Below are 24,220 nucleotides of genomic sequence, written 5' to 3' on the forward strand. Positions count from 1 at the left end.
ACCAGCATTACTGCCCTGTTGGAGCTATAAATACCAGCATTACTGACCCTGTTGGAGCTAGAAACACCAGCATTACTGCCCCTGTTGGAGCTATAAATACCAGCATTACTGACCCTGTTGGAGCTAGAAACACCAGCATTACTGCCCTGTTGGAGCTAGAAACACAAGCATTACTGCCCTGTTGGAGCTAGAAACACCAGCATTACTGCCCTGTTGGAGCTAGAAACACCAGCATTACTGACCCTGTTGGAGCTAGAAACACCAGCATTACTGCTCTGTTGGAGCTAGAAACACCAGCATTACTGCCCTGTTGGAGCTAGAAACACCAGCATTACTGCTCTGTTGGAGCTAGAAACACCAGCATTACTGCCCTGTTGGAGCTAGAAACACCAGCATTACTGACCCTGTTGGAGCTAGAAACACCAGCATTACTGCCCTGTTGGAGCTATAAACACCAGCATTACTGCTCTGTTGGAGCTAGAAACACCAGCATTACTGCTCTGTTGGAGCTAGAAACACCAGCATTACTGCTCTGTTGGAGCTAGAAACACCAGCATTACTGCCCTGTTGGAGCTAGAAACACCAGCATTACTGCCCTGTTGGAGCTAGAAACACCAGCATTACTGCCCTGTTGGAGATAGAAACACCAGCATTACTGCCCCTGTTGGAGCTAGAAACACCATCATTACTGACCCTGTTGGAGCTAGAAACACCATCATTAGTGACCCTGTTGGAGCTAGAAACACCATCATTACTGCCCTGTTGGAGCTAGAAACACCATCATTACTGCCCTGTTGGAGCTAGAAACACCATCATTACTGCCCTGTTGGAGCTAGAAACACCAGCATTACTGCCCTGTTGGAGCTAGAAACACCATCATTACTGCCCTGTTGGAGCTAGAAACACCAGCATTACTGCCCCTGTTGGAGCTAGAAACACCAGAATTACTGCCCTGTTGGAGCTAGAAACACCAGCATTACTGCCCCTGTTGGAGCTAGAAACACCAGCATTACTGACCCTGTTGGAGCTAGAAACACCAGCATTACTGCCCCTGTTGGAGCTAGAAACACCATCATTACTGACCCTGTTGGAGCTAGAAACACCAGCATTACTGACCCTGTTGGAGCTAGAAACACCATCATTACTGACCCTGTTGGAGCTAGAAACACCAGCTTTACTGCCCCTGTTGGAGCTAGAATGGAGCTAGAAACACCAGCATTACTGCCCTGTTGGAGCTAGAAACACCAGCATTACTGACCCTGTTGGAGCTAGAATGGAGCTAGAAACACCAGCATTACTGCCCTGTTGGAGCTAGAAACACCATCATTACTGCCCTGTTGGAGCTAGAAACACCAGCATTACTGCCCTGTTGGAGCTAGAAACACCAGCATTACTGCCCTGTTGGAGCTAGAAACACCAGCATTACTGCCGCTGTTGGAGCTAGATACACCAGCATTACTGACCCTGTTGGAGCTAGAAACACCAGCATTACTGCCCTGTTGGAGCTAGAAACGCCAGCATTACTGCCCTGTTGGAGCTATAAACACCAGCATTACTGCCCTGTTGGAGCTAGAAACACCAGCATTACTGCCCCTGTTGGAGCTAGAAACACCAGCATTACTGACCCTGTTGGAGCTAGAAACACCAGCATTACTGCCCCTGTTGGAGCTAGAAACACCAGCATTACTGACCCTGTTGGAGCTAGAAACACCAGCATTACTGACCCTGTTGGAGCTAGATACACCAGCATTACTGACCCTGTTGGAGCTAGATACACCAGCATTAAGTGAAGAGGCTTATTTGATATGTGTGTGTGTGTGTCTATTTTTTAATTTATTTTACCTTTATTTAACTAGGCAAGTCAGTTAAGAACAAATTCTTATTTTCAATGACGGCCTAGGAACAGTGGGTTAACTGCCTGTTCAGGGGCAGAATGACAGATTTGTACCTTGTCAGCTCAGGGATTTGAACTTGCAACCTTCCGGTTACTAGTCCAACGCTCTAACCACTAGGCTACACTGCCGCACCAGAGAAAGTGGGCTCTTAGTTCTTTACAAAAAAAAGAAAAACACACAAAAAAAATAAAAAGCCATCGAAATGTTTTTTGAGCCAAACCAGTTTTTAAGCAAACTTTATGACATCTGTTTTCCAACTCCGAGCAAAATAACAAAGAGGTCGTTCTCTCAACAGTTCTCACTCGTAGAAATATTGTGGAAAATCCACACACACACACACACACACACACACACACACACACACACACACACACACACACACACACACACACACACACACACACACGACTATTGCCAAGTCTCCTTGTTTTAGAACTGAGCCTATAAATGCAGCTAAATATAAAAAATGTTGTGTTTAAAAAAAAAAGTAAAATCAATCAAACATAAATCAAAAATAAATACTATTATCAAAACAAATCTTATTTTTGATCTGGTAGAAAAATATATATTAAAAAAAACATGATTCATGGCCAGTGTTGTTATCAATCTGACCAATCACCATAGGTCACTGGCCAGTGTTGTTATCAATCTGACCAATCACCATAGGTCACTGGCCAGTGTAGTTATCAATCTGACCAATCACCATAGGTCACTGGCCAGTGTAGTTATCAATCTGACCAATCACCATAGCTCACTGGCCAGTGTAGTTATCAATCTGACCAATCATCATAGCTCACTGGCCAGTGCAGTTATCAATCTGACCAATCACCATAGGTCACTGGCCAGTGCAGTTATCAATCTGACCAATCATCATAGCTCACTGGCCAGTGCAGTTATAAATCTGACCAATCACCATAGGTCACTGGCCAGTGCAGTTATCAATCTGACCAATCACCATAGGTCACTGGCCAGTGTAGTTATCAATCTGACCAATCATCATAGCTCACTGGCCAGTGCAGTTATAAATCTGACCAATCACCATAGGTCACTGGCCAGTGCAGTTATCAATCTGACCAATCACCATAGGTCACTGGCCAGTGTAGTTATCAATCTGACCAATCACCATAGGTCACTGGCCAGTGTAGTTATCAATCTGACCAATCACCATAGGTCACTGGCCAGTGTAGTTATCAATCTGACCAATCACCATAGGTCACTGGCCAGTGTAGTTATCAATCTGACCAATCACCATAGGTCACTGGCCAGTGTAGTTATCAATCTGACCAATCACCATAGGTCACTGGCCAGTGTAGTTATCAATCTGACCAATCACCATAGGTCACTGGCCAGTGTAGTTATCAATCTGACCAATCACCATAGGTCACTGGCCAGTGTAGTTATCAATCTGACCAATCACCATAGCTCACTGGCCAGTGTAGTTATCAATCTGACCAATCACCATAGCTCACTGGCCAGTGTAGTTATCAATCTGACCAATCATCATAGCTCACTGGCCAGTGCAGTTATCAATCTGACCAATCACCATAGGTCACTGGCCAGTGTAGTTATCAATCTGACCAATCACCATAGGTCACTGGCCAGTGCAGTTATCAATCTGACCAATCACCATAGGAGTTTCTCTCTCTTTTTACCTGACAACTTTAGAGTCCTTGCAGGTGATGTGCAGTTGAAACATGTGTCGGCTCTCCACACTCTCGATCAGCATCAGAGGTACCTGCAGGGGGAGCCAGAGAGACATTACACAGGACCCACAACACTTCTCGTTAAGCTACGCTGTTGTAGAGTCGGCTGCGAGCCCGAGGAGGTAGCCCCCCTACCACACACACACACACACACAGCAGAGGTAGCACTTCAGTGAGGATTGGAAGATGACATTGGTGGTAGACTTAACTCTCCCCATTGGTTATGTCAATTCAGTCAAGCCTCTGTTTAGGTATATAGGCCTAAAACGGACCACACAACAACATCTCCATAGCAACACCAATATCTAGCCTTTTAAAAAACAGCAGCATCACTTGAACTTCCTTATAAAATCATCACATTGCAAGTTACTACCGTTGTTAAATCACCTTTCAATAAACTAGAACGTTTATATGTCAAGTTATTTACCCTTTTCATAGTTGTCATATGGTAAATTGCCACACAGTTAAATCTCATTCATACAAAAACAACAACCATTACACAACCATATAATCATTTTAGGTGGAGGCCTGTTGTCTATTCTAGAGTGTTCCCTCTGTCACGCTGAGTCTGCCGTGTTCCATCACCGCAGCTCTGTTATTGGTCCACGGGGTCAGAGGTGTTAATGACGGCACTCCAAACTCAACAGTTATACAATTACCCAATGAGGCTTGACTTTTGATTGGGGCTGACCAATCACAATCCACGCTGGTGGGTGGGGGGGCGGGGGGTTAGATTGCTTCCAATTGAAAAGTTAAAATGAGATTTTATTCTTCTAGGGTGCGCATTAATCCAGCAGCAGTCAGTCTGAACCGAACAGAGAATTAATGACAGAAGCTCGTCTAGACTGTGAGGGAGGACGGGGGGAGGACAGGGGGAGCCGAGGGTTGCCATTGACACAATGTACTCACAGAAATGTGATTGTCCACACCTGGATAGGTCTACAACACAGTAACAGGCACCAGGAACAGAGAGGGAGAAGAAACAGACCGAGCGAGGGGGAGCAGAGAGAGAGAGAGAGGGGGAGCAGAGAGAGAAAAGGAGGGGGAGCAGAGAGAGAAAAGGAGGGGGAGCAGAGAGAGAAAAGGGGGAGCAGAGAGAAAAGGAGGGGGGAGCAGAGAGAGAAAAGGAGGGGGAGCAGAGAGAGAAAAGGAGGGGGAGCAGAGAGAAAAGGAGGGGGAGCAGAGAGAGAAAAGGAGGGGGGGCAGAGAGAGAAAAGGAGGGGGAGCAGAGAGAGAAAAGGGGGAGCAGAGAGAGAAAAGGAGGGGGAGCAGAGAGAGAAAAGGAGGGGGAGCAGAGAGAGAAAAGGAGGGGGAGCAGAGAGAGAAAAGGAGGGGGAGCAGAGAGAGAAAAGGAGGGGGGGAGCAGAGAGAGAAAAGGAGGGGGAGCAGAGAGAGAAAAGGAGGGGGAGCAGAGAGAGAGAAAGAGGGGGAGCAGAGAGAGAAAAGGAGGGGGGGGAGCAGAGAGAGAAAAGGAGGGGGAGCAGAGAGAGAGAAAGAGGGGGAGCAGAGAGAGAGAGGGGAGCAGAGAGAGAAAAGGAGGGGGAGCAGAGAGAGAAAAGGAGGGGGAGCAGAGAGAGAGAAAAGGAGGGGGGGCAGAGAGAGAAAAGGGAGGGGGAGCAGAGAGAGAAAAGGGGGAGCAGAGAGAGAAAAGGAGGGGGAGCAGAGAGAGAAAAGGAGGGGGAGCAGAGAGAGAAAAGGAGGGGGAGCAGAGAGAGAAAAGGAGGGGGAGCAGAGAGAGAAAAGGAGGGGGAGCAGAGAGAGAAAAGGAGGGGGGGCAGAGAGAGAAAAGGAGGGGGAGCAGAGAGAGAAAAGGAGGGGGAGCAGAGAGAGAGAGAGGGGGAGCAGAGAGAGAAAAGGAGGGGGGGAGCAGAGAGAGAAAAGGAGGGGGAGCAGAGAGAGAAAAGGAGGGGGGAGCAGAGAGAGAAAAGGAGGGGGAGCAGAGAGAGAAAAGGAGGGGGAGCAGAGAGAGAAAAGGAGGGGGAGCAGAGAGAGAAAAGGAGGGGGAGCAGAGAGAGAGAAAGAGGGGGAGCAGAGAGAGAGAAAGAGAGAGAGAGAGGGGGAGCAGAGAGAGAAAAGGAGGGGGGGAGCAGAGAGAGAGAAAGAGGGGGAGCAGAGAGAGAGAAAGAGGGGGGAGCAGAGAGAGAAAAGGAGGGGGGGGAGCAGAGAGAGAAAAGGAGGAGGGGAGCAGAGAGAGAAAAGGAGGGGGGAGCAGAGAGAGAGAGAGAGAGAAAGAGGGTGAGCAGAGAGAGAAAAGGAGGGGGAGCAGAGAGAGAAAAGGAGGGGGAGCAGAGAGAGAAAAGGAGGGGGAGCAGAGAGAGAGAGAGGGGGAGCAGAGAGAGAGAGAGAGGGAGAGAGGGGGAGCAGAGAGAGAAAAGGAGGGGGAGCAGAGAGAGAAAAGGAGGGGGAGCAGAGAGAGAAAAGGAGGGGGAGCAGAGAGAGAAAAGGAGGGGGAGCAGAGAGAGAGAAAGAGGGGGAGCAGAGAGAGAAAAGGAGGGTGAGCAGAGAGAGAAAAGGAGGGGGGAGCAGAGAGAGAAAAGGAGGGGGGAGCAGAGAGAGAAAAGGAGGGTGAGCAGAGAGAGAAAAGGAGGGGGGGAGCAGAGAGAGAAAAGGGGGGGGGAGCAGAGAGAGAAAAGGAGGGGGGGAGCAGAGAGAGAAAAGGGGGGGGGAGCAGAGAGAGAAAAGGAGGGGGAGCAGAGAGAGAGAGAGAGAAAGAGGGTGAGCAGAGAGAGAGAGAGAAAGAGGGAAAGCAGAGAGAAAGAGAGAGAGAAAGAGGGGGAGCAGAGAGAGAGAGAGAAAGAGGGGGAGCAGAGAGAGAAAGAAAGAGGGAGAGCAGAGAGAGCGGTGTCAAGACGGGAGGAAATGGAAACATGATTAAACTAAAGAAATAAAACAGAAGGAAGTGGAGGTTAAATGGAACATCAAAATACAGTGAGCTAAAGATGGAAGATGATACACTGAAGCAGAGAAAAAAATCACAAGGTAGAACCACAACCAAGAGAAGGAGAGAAGAAAAGGAGAGGAGAGGAGAGGAGAGAAGAGAAGGAGAGAAGAGAAGAAAAGGAGAGAAGAGAAGGAGAGGAGAAAAGGAGAGAAGAGAAAAGGAGAGAAGAGAAGGAGAGAAGAGAAGAAAAGGAGAGAAGAGACGGAGAGGAGAAAAGGAGAGAAGGAGAGGAGAAAAGGAGAGAAGAGAAGGAGAGAATGGAAATAACCTCAATGGGCTCAAAGGGTGAGAACAGAGCGATTAGAAGGAGGGCGGTATGGCTTAGGGGAGAGAGCTGGTTGGCTAACGGTTACTAACGGTTACTACAGTTCATCTGTGCCTCTGACTAGGTTCAGTGCAGGACCCTGCTTGCACTGTCAAATGCCAATCCTTCATGTCTCTTCTTTGAGAGGTTGCTTAATCCTGGCTATAGACAGAGAAAACATTGGTAGAATGCCAGTCCTACTGTACGGCATGCCACTTTTCGGAAATGTTACTTAACGTTTACTACTAGAAATGTTGCTAAACCCTACATACTACCCAGAATACTTTTCAACAAACAGACAGTAAAAAGGGAGAAAAACCCCCAGAGAATTCAACATTTTGATATGAAGGCAGCATAAACTCTGACAGTGCAGACCTATGTGAGTCCTGCTACAAGGCCTCTGCAAGTTGACTGGAGGGAGGAGAGAGAGGAGAGGGAGGAGAGAGAGGAGAGGGAGAGGGAGGAGAGAGAGGAGAGGGAGGAGAGGGAGGAGAGAGAGGAGAGGGGAGGAGAGAGAGGAGGAGGGAGGAGAGAGAGGAGAGGGAGGAGAGAGAGAGAGAGAGAGGAGAGGGAGGAGAGGGAGGGAGGGAGAGAGAGAGAGAGGAGAGAGAGAGAGAGGAGAGGGAGGAGAGAGAGGAGAAAGAGGAGAGGGAGGAGAAAGAGGAGAGAGAGGAGAGAGAGGAGAGGGAGGAGAGAGAGGAGAGGGAGGAGAGAGAAGAGAGAGGAGAGAGAGGAGAGAGAGAGAGAGAAGAGAGAGGGAGAGAGAGAGAGAAGAGAGAGAGAGAGAGAGAGAGAGAGAGAGAGAGAGAGAGGAGAGGGAGGAGAGGGAGGAGAGAGAGGAGAGGGAGGAGAGAGAGGAGAGAGAGGAGAGAGAGGAGAGGGAGGAGAGAGAGGAGAGGGAGGAGAGAGAAGAGAGAGGAGAGAGAGGAGAGAAGAGAGAGAGAAGAGAGAGGAGAGAGAGGAGAGAAGAGAGAGAGGAGAGAGAGGAGAGAGAGAGAGAGAGAGAGAGGAGGAGAGAGAGGAGAGGGAGGGAGAGAGGGAGAGAGAGAGGAGAGAGAGAGGAGAGGGAGGAGAGAGAGGAGAGAGAGGGAGAGAGAGGGAGAGAGAGGAGAGAGAGGAGAGAGAGGAGAGAGAGGAGAGGGAGGAGAGAGAGGGAGAGAGAGAGAGAGAGAGAGAGAGAGAGGAGAGAGAGAGAGAGAGAGAGAGAGAGGAGAGAGAAGAGAGAGGAGGAGAGAAGAGAGAGAGGAGAGAGAGGAGAGGGAGGAGAGAGAGGAGAGGGAGGAGAGAGAGGAGAGAGAGGAGAGGGAGGAGAGAGAGGAGAGAGAGGAGAGGGAGGAGAGAGAGGAGAGGGAGGAGAGGGAGGAGAGGGAGGAGAGAGAGGAGAGGGAGGAGGAATCTCTCTGCCAGGTCACTGAATGAAAACAACTAGGCTGTTTGTATTACAGCAGGGGCTGATGTCAGTAGGAGGGGACGTGTGTGTGTGTGTGTGTGTGTGTGTGTGTGTGTGTGTGTGTGTGTGTGTGTGTGTGTGTGTGTGTGTGTGTCTATGCAAGTAAGGAATCATTGGCACCGGCTCCCTAAAACCCCAGAGGCCACGTCAAAACAGTCCTGGCTGGTGAGATCAGAGACACTGCTCAATGCATCGCTCTCTGTGGTGACCAGTGCACTGCCAAGCACCAGGGGCTGAGAGGGGGACCAAGCACCAGGGGGTGAGGAGGGGGACCACGCACCAGGGGGTGAGAGAGGGACCAAGCACCAGGGGCTGAGAGGGGGACCAAGCACCAGGGGGTGAGGAGGCTAGAGGGGGACCAAGCACCAGGGGGTGAGGAGAGGGACCAAGCACCAGGGGGTGAGGAGGGGGACCAAGCACCAGGGGGTGAGGAGGCTAGAGGGGGACCAAGCACCAGGGGGTGAGGAGAGGGACCACGCACCAGGGGGTGAGGAGAGGGACCACGCACCAGGGGGTGAGGAGGAGGACCACGCACCAGGGGGTGAGGAGGGGGACCAAGCACCAGGGGGTGAGGAGGAGGACCAATCACCAGGGGGTGAGGAGGAGGACCAATCACCAGGGGGTGAGGAGGGAGACCACGCACCAGGGGGTGAGGAGGGGGACCACGCACCAGGGGGTGAGGAGGGGGACCACGCACCAGGGGGTGAGGAGGGGGACCAAGCACCAGGGGGTGAGGAGGGGGACCAAGCACCAGGGGGTGAGGAGGGGGACCAAGCACCAGGGGGTGAGGAGGCTAGAGGGGGACCAAGCACCAGGGGGTGAGGAGAGGGACCAAGCACCAGGGGGTGAGGAGGGGGACCACGCACCAGGGGGTGAGGAGGGGGACCACGCACCAGGGGGTGAGGAGGGGGACCACGCACCAGGGGGTGAGGAGGGGGACCACGCACCAGGGGGTGAGGAGGGGGACCACGCACCAGGGGGTGAGGAGGGAGACCACGCACCAGGGGGTGAGGAGGGGGACCACGCACCAGGGGGTGAGGAGGGGGACCAAGCACCAGGGGGTGAGGAGGGGGACAACGCACCAGGGGTGAGGAGGGGGACCAAGCACCAGGGGGTGAGGAGGCTAGAGGGGGACCAAGCACCAGGGGGTGAGGAGAGGGACCAAGCACCAGGGGGTGAGGAGAGGGACCAAGCACTAGGGGGTGAGGAGAGGGACCAAGCACTAGGGGGTGAGGAGAGGGACCAAGCACCAGGGGGTGAGGAGAGGGACCAAGCACCAGGGGGTGAGGAGGGGGACCACGCACCAGGGGGTGAGGAGGGGGACCACGCACCAGGGGGTGAGGAGGAGGACCAATCACCAGGGGGTGAGAAGGAGGACCAATCACCAGGGGGTGAGGAGGGGGACCACGCACCAGGGGGTGAGGAGAGGGACCACGCACCAGGGGGTGAGGAGAGGGACCACGCACCAGGGGGTGAGGAGAGGGACCACGCACCAGGGGGTGAGGAGAGGGACCACGCACCAGGGGGTGAGGAGTGGGACCACGCACCAGGGGGTGAGGAGGCTAGAGGGGGCCATTAGGAAGCAGGCTGTGTGTGCGCATCATGTCTTACATTGATGACAGAGTCCTTGAACTTGATGTGGAGCCTGTAGTTGGAGATGGCGATGACGGCATCGTCGGCTCGGCCCAGATACTCCACCCCTTCCCCCTGAAGAGCTGGGAACGGCACCTGGAGGGGACGCAAACGTCAATACAAAAGGTTAGGACTACAACGACGCAACGTTAAACAGACAACACCAGATCAACGGTGTGATAAGGAAAAACAGGAGAATTAAAAAAAAATAAAAAATAAAAAAATAAAAATCAGGATACAAAACGCCAACACATCATTAAAAACATTGCAGTGTTACATCCACTTTAGACCGGAATATTTATCGTCCTCGTCTACTCTGCCCTCATCTCCTCCTCGTCTACCCTCTCCTCCTCGTCTACCCTCTCGTCCTCGTCTACCCTCTCGTCCTCGTCTACCCTCTCGTCCTCGTCTACCCTCTCGTCCTCGTCTACCCTCTCGTCCTCGTCTACCCTCTCGTCCTCGTCTACCCTCTCGTCCTCGTCTACCCTCTCGTCCTCGTCTACCCTCTCGTCCTCGTCTACCCTCTCGTCCTCGTCTACCCTCTCGTCCTCGTCTACCTCTGTCAGGGGTGAACAGCCACACACACATCAAACCAGAACAAAATAAAATGGAGTCCAATGGACAACTGATCTCTTAAAGAAACACACTCGTCTCCACCAGGAATAACACAAGGTTAAAATACAGTTCAATGACACGCCCTGTGTGTTTTCAGGGCTGTTTCTGGAGGACTTGTTATGATCTAAGATGGATTTAGTCTTCTGAAGAGACCACAAACTCCACTGCTTAGCTATATACACTCACTGAACCTTACAGCTTGACTGGACAATGGTTACCATGGAGATCTGCTTTGGTTAAAAACAGCATAGAAATAGAATGACTAGATTATATGAAAGAGGACCACATGGATAGGAGAGGGGAGAGGGGAGAGAGCGAGAGAGCGCGAGAGGGGAGAGAGAGCGAGACAGGAGAGAGAGAGAGAGAGCGAGCGTGAGACGGGAGAGAGAGCGCGAGAGAGAGAGAGCGAGCGAGGGGGAGAGAGAGAGCGAGAGAGAGGGGGAGAGAGAGCGAGCGAGAGAGGGGGAGAGAGAGCGAGCGAGAGAGGGGGAGAGAGAGCGAGCGAGAGAGGGGGAGAGAGAGCGAGCGAGGGAGTGAGAGAGAGGAAGTGCGAGAGGGGCGAGAGAGCGAGAGAGGGGAGCGAGAGAGATCCCTAGGGATGTAATACCTCACTACAAACAGAAAGCCACTGAGCAGCGCCTCTACCCAGTGGCCAGACACTGCGCCGCTCCCTCGCTGGCGTACCCTTCCAGAACTGTGTACTAGGAGGTTGGAACATGGGACAGTTGGTGGAAAATAAAGAGTGTTTGCGTCAGTCCCAATTAGCACATAGCCGTACTAGCGTAAAACGACCTCTGTGAGAGAGGATAGCATGCGGGTTGGTCTTTGAGCCTGACTGAGCAGGCCGACAGGCTAAACAGGATGGCAGGGGAGTTGAAGGGTGTGTGTGTGTGTGTGTGATGGCTCTCAAACCTTCTATTAACATTCCAGCTATGTGGCCATTGTATTAGTCCCCTAGACCCAGCCCTCAGCCCAGATTCCCAGAGATGCATCCTAAACGGTAACCTATTCCCCAATAAGGGCTCTGGTCAAAAGTAGTGCACTATTTAGGGGATATGGTGCGAATCGAGACTCGAGGGAGGGACAAGAACCACGCATTAACATAATTGGTTTCCGTCACAATATAATAGAACACATTCTTCATTTCCTTCAGAAGCAGCCATTTAGCTGCTTAAAGACCCAACCAGGTGGAGAGGGATCGGGGTGTGGGGGGGGGGGGGGGACACTAAACAAGGGAAGTGGACTGTGCCCAAACTCCAAATTGACGGCTCACATCGTCTACAAACAGGATTTTCCCAGACCCTGTTTTAATGGGTTCTTACCACCCTGTTTTAATGGGTTCTTACCACCCTGTTTCAATGGGTTCTTACCACCCTGTTTCAATGGGTTCTTACCACCCTGTTTCAATGGGTTCTTACCACCCTGTTTTAATGGGTTCTTACCACCCTGTTTCAATGGGTTCTTACCACCCTGTTTCAATGGGTTCTTACCACCCTGTTTTAATGGGTTCTTACCACCCTGTTTTAATGGGTTCTTACCACCCTGTTTCAATGGGTTCTTACCACCCTGTTTCAATGGGTTCTTACCACCCTGTTTCAATGGGTTCTTACCACCCTGTTTCAATGGGTTCTTACCACCCTGTTTTAATGGGTTCTTACCACCCTGTTTCAATGGGTTCTTACCACCCTGTTTCAATGGGTTCTTACCACCCTGTTTTAATGGGTTCTTACCACCCTGTTTCAATGGGTTCTTACCACCCTGTTTTAATGGGTTCTTACCACCCTGTTCTAATGGGTTCTTACCACCCTGTTTTAATGGGTTCTTACCACCCTGTTTTAATGGGTTCTTACCACCCTGTTTTAATGGGTTCTTACCACCCTGTTTTAATGGGTTCTTACCACCCTGTTTTAATGGGTTCTTACCACCCTGTTTCAATGGGTTCTTACCACCCTGTTTTAATGGGTTCTTACCACCCTGTTTCAATGGGTTCTTACCACCCTGTTTTAATGGGTTCTTACCACCCTGTTTTAATGGGTTCTTACCACCCTGTTTTAATGGGTTCTTACCACCCTGTTTCAATGGGTTCTTACCACCCTGTTTCAATGGGTTCTTACCACCCTGTTTCAATGGGTTCTTACCACCCTGTTTCAATGGGTTCTTACCACCCTGTTTCAATGGGTTCTTACCACCCTGTTTCAATGGGTTCTTACCACCCTGTTTTAATGGGTTCTTACCACCCTGTTTTAATGGGTTCTTACCACCCTGTTTTAATGGGTTCTTACCACCCTGTTTTAATGGGTTCTTACCACCCTGTTTTAATGGGTTCTTACCACCCTGTTTTAATGGGTTCTTACCACCCTGTTTTAATGGGTTCTTACCACCCTGTTTTAATGGGTTCTTACCACCCTGTTTTAATGGGTTCTTACCACCCTGTTTTAATGGGTTCTTACCACCCTGTTTCAATGGGTTCTTACCACCCTGTTTTAATGGGTTCTTACCACCCTGTTTCAATGGGTTCTTACCACCCTGTTTCAATGGGTTCTTACCACCCTGTTTTAATGGGTTCTTACCACCCTGTTTTAATGGGTTCTTACCACCCTGTTTCAATGGGTTCTTACCACCCTGTTTTAATGGGTTCTTACCACCCTGTTTCAATGGGTTCTTACCACCCTGTTTTAATGGGTTCTTACCACCCTGTTTTAATGGGTTCTTACCACCCTGTTTTAATGGGTTCTTACCACCCTGTTTCAATGGGTTCTTACCACCCTGTTTCAATGGGTTCTTACCACCCTGTTTTAATGGGTTCTTACCACCCTGTTTCAATGGGTTCTTACCACCCTGTTTCAATGGGTTCTTACCACCCTGTTTCAATGGGTTCTTACCACCCTGTTTTAATGGGTTCTTACCACCCTGTTTTAATGGGTTCTTACCACCCTGTTTTAATGGGTTCTTACCACCCTGTTTTAATGGGTTCTTACCACCCTGTTTTAATGGGTTCTTACCACCCTGTTTTAATGGGTTCTTACCACCCTGTTTCAATGGGTTCTTACCACCCTGTTTCAATGGGTTCTTACCACCCTGTTTCAGCTCTACATTCAAATATCCAACCCATCATCAAAACATTTTTGTTTCAGCTGTGTAGTGCTAGGTCAAAAAGTGTGTGTGTCTGGATAAGAGCGTCTGCCAAATGACTTAAATGTAAATGTAAATGTAATATATAATAATATAATATATCCCATTTAGCAGACGCTTTTGTCCAAAGCGACTTACAAGTCGGCTGGGGCCACTACTTTTACATATGGGTGGTCCCAGCGGGAAACGAACCCACGACGCTTGGCGTTGCCGCTTGGCGTTGCAAGTGCCATGCTCTACCGACTGAGCCACACAATGTGTGTGTGTGTGTGTGTGGTGGGGGGGGGGGGCAGGACAGAGTTAGAGAAACCCTGTTCTAAAACAGGAAACCTGTTAAGCACGTCTTACTACCCCCCCCCAAAAAATATTATCTTGAACTCTTCCCTCAATTCAACATTTAGTCATTTTACTGAGAATGATTTAATAGTGCCAGTGACAAATTATGCCTCTGTTCGAGTTTTTATTAAACAGGAGACAGGCGTCAGCTGAGGAACATCTGTGAGGTGTGAGGGAGGTTTTACAGAGTGACGTCAAAATGACATCGAATCATGAGGTCACATCTTCCTCCGGCTGGATCAAAGCTCTGTTCACTATCAGGTCTGTAAAGCAAAGTGGGAGACGCTTTATTACTGTGTGTGTGTGTGTGTGTTTCAGTGTTTTTCAGTGTGTGTGTGTTTCAGTGCGTGTGCGTGTGTGTGTGTTTCAGTGCGTGTGCGTGTGTTTCAGTGCGTGTGCGTGTGTGTTTCAGTGTGTGTGTGTTTCAGTGTGTGTGTTTCAGTGTGTGTGTGTGTGTGTTTCAGTGTGTGTGTGTGTTTCATTGTGTGTGTGTTTCAGAGTGTGTGTGTGTGTGTGTGTGCGTGTGTGTATGTGTGCGTGTGTGTATGTTTCAGAGTGTGTGTGTGTGTGTGTGTGTGTGTGTGTGTGTGTGTGTGGTGTTTCAGTGTGTGTGTTTCAGAGTGTGTGTGTGTGTGTTTCAGAGTGTGTGTGTGTGTGTGTGTGTGTGTGTGTGTGTGTGTGTGTGTGTGTGTGTATGTTTCAGAGTGTGTGTGTGTCAGAGTGTGTGTGTGTGTGTATGTTTCAGAGTGTGTGTGTGTGTGTGTATGTTTCAGAGTGTGTGTGTGTGTGTATATGTTTCAGTGTGTGTGTGTGTGTCAGTGTGTGTGTGTGTGTGTTTGGTGAATTGAAGAACATCTCTAACCAACATAATATATCTTTTCCCCAACTCAAGTATTTGTGACGCCGTGTGCCGGGACCTTCTTGACGAGCAAAAAGTGGTTCATTGTTGTTGCTGTGAGAATTCATTAGGAGAGAGACTACAACACCTCAATTATAATGATTCTATTTTACACACGCATCATAACACTGGTAATGTTGTTGCCTAGAGACACACAATACTGCATTGCCTCATTACAGCCAGAATGTGCCGAGTCGTCCCCAGCAGATCCTACTTTTAGTGTTTGAAAATACTCAGCACGCAGGGGAGATGTCTGAAGAGCAGGGTACACTTGAGACAACATCATTAGCCAACGCAGGGCTGGGAAAGCTGTAGCCTAGAGTGTACAGTACAGAAACCGACCGAGCAGCAGGAGCAGGTGACTGGGCCTCTGGACTACAGGATAGATATTATGGATGTCTGCACTGGAGAAGAGAAATACTTTTTTTTTTAAACAACAACAAAACAAAAAAAAATATGTTATTTCATAATCTAGGCTATTTATTAGGATTCTCATAAACTCCACTTCCCTCTGATGGAATGAATGATCGGAGAAATGGGTCACAGGAAGGAGAGATGATGCCACTTCACCCCCGCCCACATAATGACAAAAAAAAAAGTTTTGAATTTGTATCTATTTTTATTTAATCACATAACTATTCAGACCCTTTACTCAGTTCTTTGTTGAAGCACCTTTGGCATCGATTACAGCCTTGAGTCTTCCTGGGTATGACGCTACAAGCTTGGCACACCTGTATTTGGAGAGGTTCACCCATTCTTCTCAGCAGACCTGCACAGCGGTTTTCAGGTCTGTTTTCAGGTCTCTCCAGAGATGTTCGATGTGGTTCAAGTCCGGGCTCTGGCTGGGTCACTCAAGGAAATTCAGAGACAAGTCCCGAAGCCACTCCTACGTTGTCTTGGCTGTGTGCTTAGGGTCGTTGTCCTGTTGGAAGGTAAACCGTTGCCCTGTCTGAGGTCCTGAGCAGGTTTTCATCAAGGATCTCTCTCATTTGCTCCGTTCATCTTTCCCTCAATCCTGACAAACATCCCCACAAAATGATGATGCCACCACCACCATGCTTCACTGTAGGGATGGTGACAGGTTTAAAAATAGTTTTATCTTGGTTTCATCAGACCAGAGAATCTCGTTTCTCATGGTCTGAGAGACTTTAGGTGCCTTTTGGCAAACATCAAGCTGGCTTTCATGTGCCTTTTACTGAGGAGTGGCTTCTGTCTGTTCACTCTACCATGAAGGCCTGATGTTGGAGTGCTGCAGAGATGGTTGTCCTTTTGGAAGGGTCACTCATCTCCACAGAGGAACTCTGGAACTCTGTCAGAGTGACCATCGGGTTCTTGGTCATCTCCATGACCAAGGCCCTTCTCCCCCGAATGCTCAGTTTGGTCGGGCGGCCAGCTCTAGGAAGAGTCTTGGTGGTTCCAAACGTCTTCCATTTAATTTAATGGTGGAGGCCACTGTGTTCTTGGGGAACTTCAATGCTGCAGAAATGTTTTGGTTCCCTTCTCTATATCTGTGCTTCGACACATTACTGTCTCGGAGCTCTACGGACAATTCTTTCGACCTCATGGCTTGGTTTTTGCTCTGACATGCACTGTCAACTGTGGCATCTAATATAGACAGGTGTGTGCCTTTCCAAATAATTTCCAATCAATTGAATTTAACACAGGTGGACTCCAATCATCACCTCAAGGGTGATCAATGAAAACAAGATGCAACTGAGCTCAATTTTGAGTGTCATAGCAAACGGTCTGAATAATTATGTAAATAAAATATGTTTTTTTTTAATATTTTTAATACATTTGCAAACATTTCTTAAAATCTGGTTTCATTTCATCATTATGGGATATCATCTGTGGATTGATGAGGATTTTTCATTTAACTAATCCATTTTAGAATAAGGCTGTTAAGAAAAGGTGGAAAAAGTCAAGGGGTCTGAATACTTTCCAAATGTGACAATACTGTCGTTGAGTCTAGACGGACGGACGGGGGGTCTAATTAGCTTGCAGTAAGCCCCAGTTAATGGGGCCGTAGAATCGGTTTGAAAATTACAGCCGGCAATCCTACTGGTCTGCCTGTGTCTTTATAGACATCAGTTGGCACTGTGGTACTATCATGGGAATGACAGTTAAGACAGTCCCACAGAGCAGTTAGACAGTCCCACAGAGCAGTTAGACAGTCCCACAGCACCACAGAGCAGTTAGACAGCACCACAGAGCAGTTAGACAGTCCCACAGAGCAGTTAGACAGTCCCACAGCACCACAGAGCAGTTAGACAGCAGGACAGAGCAGTTAGGCAGCACGACAGAGCAGTTAGGCAGCACGACAGAGCAGTTAGAAGGCACCACAGAGCAGTTAGACAGCACCACAGAGCAGTTAGACAGCACCACAGAGCAGTTAGACAGCACCACAGAGCAGTTAGACAGCACCACAGAGCAGTTAGACAGCACCACAGAGCAGTTAGACAGCACCACAGAGCAGTTAGACAGCACCACAGAGCAGTTAGACAGCACCACAGAGCAGTTAGACAGCACCACAGAGCAGTTAGACAGCACCACAGAGCAGTTAGACAGCCCCACAGAGCAGTTAGACAGCACCACAGAGCAGTTAGACAGCCCCACAGAGCAGTTAGACAGCACCACAGAGCAGTTAGACAGTCCCTCAGTCCCACAGAGCAGTTAGACAGCCCCACAGAGCAGTTAGACAGCACCACAGAGCAGTTAGACAGCACCACAGAGCAGTTAGACAGTCCCACAGAGCAGTTAGACAGTCCCACAGAGCCGTTAGACAGTCCCACAGAGCAGTTAGACAGTCCCACAGCACCACAGCGCAGTTACAGTCCCACAGAGCAGTTAGACAGTCCCAGAGCAGTTAGACAGCACCACAGAGCAGTTAGACAGTCCCACAGAGCAGTTAGACAGTCCCACAGAGCAGTTAGACAGTCCCACAGAGCAGTTAGACAGCACCACAGAGCAGTTAGACAGTCCCTCAGCACCACAGAGCAGTTAGACAGTCCCTCAGTCACACAGAGCAGTTAGACAGCACCACAGAGCAGTTAGACAGTCCCTCAGTCCCACAGAGCAGTGAGACAGCACCACAGAGCAGTTAGACAGTCCCACAGAGCAGTTAGACAGCACCACAGAGCAGTTAGAAGGCACCACAGAGCAGTTAGACAGTCCCTCAGAGCAGTTAGACAGTCCCACCGAGCAGTTAGACAGTCCCACAGCACCACAGAGCAGTTAGACAGTCCCACAGAGCAGTTAGACAGTCCCACAGAGCAGTTAGACGTCCCTCAGTCCCACAGAGCAGTTAGACAGTCCCACAGAGCAGTGAGACAGCACCACAGAGCAGTGAGACAGCACCACAGAGCAGTGAGACAGCACCACAGAGCAGTTAGACAGCACCACAGAGCAGTTAGACAGTCCCTCAGCACCACAGAGCAGTTAGACAGTCCCTCAGCACCACAGAGCAGTTAGACAGCGCCACAGAGCAGTTAGAGAGACCCTCAGCACCACAGAGCAGTTAGACAGCACCACAGAGCAGTTAGACAGTCCCACAGAGCAGTTAGACAGTCCCACAGAGCAGTTAGACAGCACCACAGAGCAGTTAGACAGTCCCTCAGCACCACAGAGCAGTTAGACAGTCCCTCAGCACCACAGAGCAGTTAGACAGCGCCACAGAGCAGTTAGAGAGACCCTCAGCACCACAGAGCAGTTAGACAGCACCACAGAGCAGTTAGACAGTCCCACAGAGCAGTTAGACAGTCCCACAGAGCAGTTAGACAGCACCACAGAGCAGTTAGATAGTCCCACAGAGCAGTTAGACAGTCCCACAGAGCAGTTAGACAGTCCCACAGAGCAGTTAGACAGCACCACAGAGCAGTTAGACAGTCCCACAGAGCAGTGAGACAGCACCACAGAGCAGTGAGACAGCACCACAGAGCAGTTAGACAGCACCACAGAGCAGTTAGACAGTCCCTCAGCACCACAGAGCAGTTAGACAGTCCCTCAGTCACACAGAGCAGTTAGACAGCACCACAGAGCAGTTAGACAGTCCCTCAGTCCCACAGAGCAGTGAGACAGCACCACAGAGCAGTTAGACAGTCCCACAGAGCAGTTAGACAGCACCACAGAGCAGTTAGACAGTCCCTCAGAGCAGTTAGACAGTCCCACCGAGCAGTTAGACAGTCCCACCGAGCAGTTAGACAGTCCCACAGAGCAGTTAGACAGTCCCACAGCACCACAGAGCAGTTAGACAGCACCACAGAGCAGTTAGACAGCACCACAGAGCAGTTAGACAGTCCCTCAGCACCACAGAGCAGTTAGACAGTCCCTCAGTCACACAGAGCAGTTAGACAGCACCACAGAGCAGTTAGACAGTCCCTCAGTCCCACAGAGCAGTGAGACAGCACCACAGAGCAGTTAGACAGTCCCACAGAGCAGTTAGACAGCACCACAGAGCAGTTAGAAGGCACCATAGAGCAGTTAGACAGTCCCTCAGAGCAGTTAGACAGTCCCACCGAGCAGTTAGACAGTCCCACAGCACCACAGAGCAGTTAGACAGTCCCACAGAGCAGTTAGACAGTCCCACAGAGCAGTTAGACGTCCCTCAGTCCCACAGAGCAGTTAGACAGTCCCACAGAGCAGTGAGACAGCACCACAGAGCAGTGAGACAGCACCACAGAGCAGTGAGACAGCACCACAGAGCAGTTAGACAGCACCACAGAGCAGTTAGACAGTCCCTCAGCACCACAGAGCAGTTAGACAGTCCCTCAGCACCACAGAGCAGTTAGACAGCGCCACAGAGCAGTTAGAGAGACCCTCAGCACCACAGAGCAGTTAGACAGCACCACAGAGCAGTTAGACAGTCCCACAGAGCAGTTAGACAGTCCCACAGAGCAGTTAGACAGCACCACAGAGCAGTTAGACAGTCCCTCAGCACCACAGAGCAGTTAGACAGTCCCTCAGCACCACAGAGCAGTTAGACAGCGCCACAGAGCAGTTAGAGAGACCCTCAGCACCACAGAGCAGTTAGACAGCACCACAGAGCAGTTAGACAGTCCCACAGAGCAGTTAGACAGCACCACAGAGCAGTTAGACAGTCCCACAGAGCAGTGAGACAGCACCACAGAGCAGTGAGACAGCACCACAGAGCAGTGAGACAGCACCACAGAGCAGTGAGACAGCACCACAGAGCAGTGAGACAGCACCACAGAGCAGTTAGACAGCACCACAGAGCAGTGAGACAGCACCACAGAGCAGTGAGACAGTCCCTCAGCACCACAGAGCAGTTAGACAGTCCCTCAGCACCACAGAGCAGTTAGACAGCGCCACAGAACAGTTAGAGAGTCCCTCAGCACCACAGAGCAGTTAGACAGTCCCACAGAGCAGTTAGACAGTCCCTCAGCACCACAGAGCAGTTAGACAGCACCACAGAGCAGTTAGACAGTCCCTCAGCACCACAGAGCAGTTAGACAGCACCACAGAGCAGTTAGACAGCACCACAGAGCAGTTAGACAGAACCACAGAGCAGTTAGACAGCACCACAGAGCAGTTAGACAGTCCCACAGAGCAGTTAGACAGTCCCTCAGCACCACAGAGCAGTTAGACAGTCCCTCAGCACCACAGAGCAGTTAGACAGTTAGACAGTCCCTCAGCACCACAGAGCAGTAAAAGTATTAATCCATTCTATAGCTGGGCGCTCCTTGTCTATTAGAAGCTACAGTGCATCACTCCGAGTAGATTGTAGCAGGTTGGAAGGGAATGCCATACCCCAAGAGAACATGCATTTTTCACGAGCTGCAGCTCCAACAAGAGAGGTTTGTGCTGCCATGCAGGAGCCAATCAAAAGACAGAATCAAAGTCAGCAAGACAGGCGAGAGCCCGGAGACTTCCTTTAACCAGACAATAGGCGAAGTCCCAAATGGCACCTAGGAACTAGTGCATTACTTTCTATGGGCCCTGGTCAAAACTAGTGCACTACATAGGAAATAGCTTTGTAGTGCACTAGTTTTGACCAGGGCCCATAGAAAGTAGTGCACTAGTTTTGACCAGGGCCCATAGAAAGTAGTGCACTAGTTTTGACCAGGGCCCATAGAAAGTAGTGCACTAGTTTTGACCAGGGCCCATAGAAAGTAGTGCACTAGTTTTGACCAGGGCCCATAGAAAGTAGTGCACTAGTTTTGACCAGGGCCCATAGAAAGTAGTGCACTAGTTTTGACCAGGGCCCATAGAAAGTAGTGCACTAGTTTTGACCAGGGCCCATAGAAAGTAGTGCACTAGTTTTGACCAGGGCCCATAGAAAGTAGTGCACCACATAGGGAATAGGGAACATTGGGATGCAGAGGCCTTTCCAATCCTCTCAGATCTCCACTAGTAACTAGTGGCTAGGGTTGTTTCTGCTCAGGGCCGAGGCGGGGAGGCCTCTAGAAGAAACACTTAAAAAAAAAATCACAATTTATTTATCCTATGCGCCAAATACAACCAGTGTAGTAGATTTTACAGCGGAAAGCTTTTCCCAACGATGCAGAATTTAAAATATAAAAATAGTAACTAACCTTTACCTTTATTTAACTAGGCAAGTCAAACAAATTCTTGTTTATAATGACGGCCTAGGAACAGTGGGTTAACTGTCTTGTTTATAATGACGGCCTAGGAACAGTGGGTTAACTGTCTTGTTTATAATGACGGCCTAGGAACAGTGGGTTAACTGTCTTGTTTATAATGATGGCCTAGGAACAGTGGGTTAACTGTCTTGTTTATAATGACGGCTGAGGAACAGTGGGTTAACTGTCTTGTTTATAATGATGGCCTAGGAACAGTGGGTTAACTGTCTTATTTATAATGATGGCCTAGGAACAGTGGGTTAACTGTCTTGTTTATAATGACGGCCTAGGAACAGTGGGTTAACTGTCTTGTTTATAATGATGGCCTAGGAACAGTGGGTTAACTGTCTTGTTTATAATGACGGCCTAGGAACAGTGGGTTAACTGTCTTGTTTATAATGACGGCCTAGGAACAGTGGGTTAACTGTCTTGTTCAGGGGCAGCACGACAGATTTTTACCTCGTTCAGCTCGGGGATTCGATCCAGCAACCTTTCGGTTACTGGCCCAAAACTCTAACCACTAGGCTACCTGCCGCCCCATAAAATACCACACACACACACAAGAATGGAGCAATATACAGGAAGTACCAGATCAATGTGGAACTATATACAGGAAGTACCAGATCAACGTGGAGCTATATACAGGAAGTACCAGATCAATGTGGAGCTATATACGTGGAGCTACATACAGGAAGTATCAGATCAACGTGGAGCTATATACAGGAAGTACCAGATCAACGTGGAGCTATAATATAATAAAAATAATATATCCCATTTAGCAGACGCTTTTGTCCAAAGCGACTTACAAGTCGGCTGGGGCCACTACTTTTACATATGGGTGGCCCCAGAGGGAATCGAACCCACGACGCTTGGCGTTGCAAGCACCATGCTCTACCGACTGAGCCACACAGGACTCAGGAGCTATATACAGGAAGCACCAGATCAACGTGGAGCTATATACAGGAAGTACCAGATCAATGTGGAGCTATATACAGGAAGTACCAGATCAATGTGGAGCTATATACAGGAAGTACCAGATCAATGTGGAGCTATATACAGGAAGTACCAGATCAATGTGGAGCTATATACAGGAAGTACCAGATCAATGTGGAGCTATATACAGGAAGTACCAGATCAATGTGCAGCTATATACAGGAAGTACCAGATCAATGTGGAGCTATATACAGGAAGTACCAGATCAATGTGCAGAGGTACTTGAGTTAGATACCGTATGTATATAAAACCAGGATAAAGTGATTAGGCATCCAGACAGATCCGAGTCACATAAAGAATAAAGACTGGTCTTTAACAGAGAAATGACAGAATAAATAACTGGCCCTTTTACAGTGAGCGAGCAGCTTGAGAACACTTCTAATTACATAACACCGTGCTTTTTATGACGGCCGGTCATGCTGCGTGCTATGACACCATCGAAGAAGAGTGATTGTTGAATTCTACGCATTCTATAAAATAAAATTAAAGAGACTAGTCAAAGAGGTCATATCATTTCAAGGTGAAACAAGAGAGTATCATTAAAATGCTGATGGATAAAAAGTATTTTTTTTTATATATATATCATCTGTGACATGAACAATAACATGTTAGAATGTGTTTGTTTTTCAAACACTCTAGAATGGACGAGGTTCCCTGAGGCTGACCTAACAATTGAGAACAATCAAATTATGCACACATTTAAAAAATAAAAAGTAGGAGGAGTCTCTTGACAGCAATAATTACATGAATGACTTGATAACAGTGCCTCTGTAGGTCCCTGTAAGGAAATAAACATCTAGGGAGAAAAACAGACATGGTTGCCTGGAGATTGCTCAGCAGAAGGAAGTATTAAAAGTCTAATGTCTGTCTGTTGTGGAAGGAGTACCAGAAGTAAATGCATCTCAGTGCTAGAGGCGTCACTACAGACACCCTGGTTCGAATCCAGGCTGTATCACAACCGGCCGTGATTGGGAGTCCCACAGGGCGGTTGTCCGGGTTTGGCCGTCATTGTAAATAAGAATTTGTTCTTAACTGACTTGCCTTGTTAATAAAATGGTTAAATAAAAAAATAATAAAAAATAAAATTTATAAATGTAAAGTGTCTTACAATTTTAAATGATTTAGATAAAAGTTGGATTTGATCCTCTACTCTACCCTATCCCTGGTCTGCAGGTAGTCTAGTGGTTAGAGCATTGGGCCAGTAACCAAAAGGTTGTTGGATCGAATCACCTGAGCAAAGCAGTTAAACCCCTGTTCCCCGGGCGCTGAAGACGTGGATATCGATTAAGGCAGCCCTCTGCACCTCTCTGATTCAGAGGGGTTGGGTTAAATGCGGAAGACACATTTCAGTTGGACAACTGACTAGGTATCCCCCTTTCCTGATTACGTGTTGAGCCCAGACAGCTTTCCCTGCGGTACCAACTTAACAATAGTAGCCTCGCTTCCAGTTCTCCAGGGAGCTACTCTGCAATGCGGTCTTCTAATTTCAAACAGGATTACAGATGAGCTCATAGACGTGGCCCACTGCCACCGCAGCTAGCCGTCTCTCACCCAGCCAGACCCGGCCATGTCACGGCCACCTGCCTAGCCTAATCCACACCCAGTCTAATTGACTGAGTTCTAAAGCCCTCCGTGAAGTGGTAACCCGGGGTAACTGTGGATCACTGCTCTGAGGGTGAGGTTAGATGATTTCCATTTACGTTGCCAATCTGGTTGAACATT

At 49.1% G+C, this 24,220-nt stretch overlaps 1 pseudogene; it reads right to left on the minus strand.

Annotated features, from left to right (window-relative positions):
• LOC135532270 (myotubularin-related protein 4-like) overlaps nucleotides 1-24,220 on the minus strand; it is a 93,931-nt pseudogene that overhangs the window by 51,715 nt on the left and 17,996 nt on the right.

This window comes from Oncorhynchus masou, unplaced genomic scaffold (genome assembly GCF_036934945.1).
Source record: "Oncorhynchus masou masou isolate Uvic2021 unplaced genomic scaffold, UVic_Omas_1.1 unplaced_scaffold_1794, whole genome shotgun sequence".
Taxonomy (NCBI): domain Eukaryota; kingdom Metazoa; phylum Chordata; class Actinopteri; order Salmoniformes; family Salmonidae; genus Oncorhynchus; species Oncorhynchus masou.